Genomic DNA, 2,271 nt, shown 5'->3' with positions numbered 1-2,271 from the left:
AACATGTAATTGCCACGGCGATGTTGTTCGCTGCCTCAGTTGCTCTCTCTTTATGATAGACCCATCTGGTGTTATAGTAAAAGTGGATACCCAAATACTTAAAGCTTTTGACTTGTTCAATGAAATGGCCTCCAATATTCCATCTGAACGGCTTCCAACTCTTACTGCAGATCATAATTTTGGATTTTTCAGCATTCAGAACTAGCCTATTCTTTTCACAATAGTCTACAAAGCTCTTCAAAAGACGTTTTAGCCCTATACGAGTTAGGGACAATAGCACTGCATCATCAGCATAAAGGAGTAAAGGGGTGGGAATCGAGCCAAGTTTAGGACTGTGACCATTGATTGGATCTAAGGTAGGTGCCAAATCATTTATAAATAGGTTGAATAAAAAAGGCGCTAAAAGGCAGCCCTGTTTGACTCCTATATTAATTGGAATTTTGTCAATTTGGTCACCAGCCAGTATCATAATGCCCCTATATAAATCAATGGTGAGACATCATTTGGAATATGGTGTGCAGTTCTGGTCACCACACCTTAAAAAGGATATAGCTTTGGAAAAAGTGCAGAAAAGGGCAACTCGAATGATAAAAGGGCTGGAACACTTTCCCTATAAGGAAAGGTTAAAGCACTTAGGGCTCTTTAGCTTGGAGCAACGACGACTGAGGGGTGACATGATTGAGGTTTATAAGATTATGCATGGGATAGAGCAGGTAGAGAAAGAGGTACTTTTCTCCCTTTGTCACAATACAAGAACTCGTGGGCACTCGATGAAATTGCTGAGCGGTCGGGTTAGAACAGATAAAAAGAAGTACTTCTTCATCCAAAGAGTGATTAACACATGGAATTCACTGCCACAGGAAGTGTTGGCGGCTACAAGCATAGACGGCTTCAAAAGGGAATTAGATAAGCATATGGAGCAAAGATCCATCAGTGGCTATTTGCCACAAGGTATAGATAGGGGCTCTGGGGCAAGTGATGATCTGTCATCTTGGTGCTTGGGGGGTCAACAGTGGGAGGGCTTCTAATGTCCTGGCCCCACTGGTGGACCTCCTGATGGCACCTGGTATTTTTGGCCACTGTGTGACAGAGTGTTGGACTGGATGGGCCTTTGGCCTAATCCAACATTGGCGTCTCTTATGTTCTTATGACCTTGCAACCCTATTTTGCAGACACTCCATTGGTTATTGTTCATTTACCAAGTTTGATTCAAGGTTTTGATTATCACCTACAAAAAGTCTTTAATGGCCTTGGACCCATATACCTGCAGGACTGCCTCTCTGGCTATGCTATGCTGTGGAAGCTTAGCTAACTGAGACAAGTCTTCTAAAGGTGCTACACAACAAATGGTAAGACTGGCAGCTGCCAGTTCATGTGAGGTGGCTCCCACCTTGTGGTATGGCCTGCCTATTAGGTCTGGAAGGCTCCTGCACTTCTGTCATGCCATAGAATTTGCAAAATGGCAATATTCAAGAGGGCACAGAAATTTCTCCCTCCCTTCTTGAATAATAGTCCTGTGAAATAGGCTATGCTGAAACATCGTGACTGGCCCAGGGTCACCCAGTAAACTTTTGGATGAGTGGGAATTTGAACTCAGGTCTCAGATGGATCTGACTTTGATCACTACACTATAGTCACTTGGAAAGACATAAAAGTTTCTGTTATATAATGATTGTCTATTATTTTAAACACTGTAATGCTCTACAGAGTGACTATCATGCTACATATTTTGTATGTCAGTTTTTTGCCATTCACAGTTGGGTTTATGTTTATTGCTATTTGTGAGTGGTATTGAGCACAATAAATTTTGAGTGCTGTTTTATTAAATCAGACTAATTAAAATGTATTTTATTATGAACAGCAAATTCCTGCTTCAGTTGTGTATGTAGTTTGGCAGAGTCCCTCAGTATCTATATTTTAAGACACACAGTAATTTCTCAAGTGCTAGTAGGTAGTTATTATCAATAAGGAATCTGGCAGAAGCTCACACAAGTGCTCTGGGTAGAGCTCAGGGAAAATAAGACAAAGCTAACAGGGGAGGTTCTTACAAAGGGGTGGAGAAAAAGACAAAAGATAGGGGCAGATGCAGACAGAATCAGGACATGTTCCAGCTGGAGGGTACTGAGAGAAACTGGAGATGGACGGTTTTTAATCAACCTGTTTCTCTTTCCTTTAGCCACGGATCGTGGATTTCATGGGGTGGAATTTCTGCCTGAAGATTTCAGAGAGGCTCCCAATGAAAGAACAATGAGGGTGAATGAGAAATATTCC

The sequence above is a fragment of the Gekko japonicus genome, unplaced genomic scaffold (genome assembly GCF_001447785.1).
Source record: "Gekko japonicus isolate JY-2015 unplaced genomic scaffold, Gekko_japonicus_V1.1 scaffold65, whole genome shotgun sequence".
NCBI classification, from domain to species: domain Eukaryota; kingdom Metazoa; phylum Chordata; class Lepidosauria; order Squamata; family Gekkonidae; genus Gekko; species Gekko japonicus.
Note: the sequence above shows the minus strand (reverse complement) of the source record.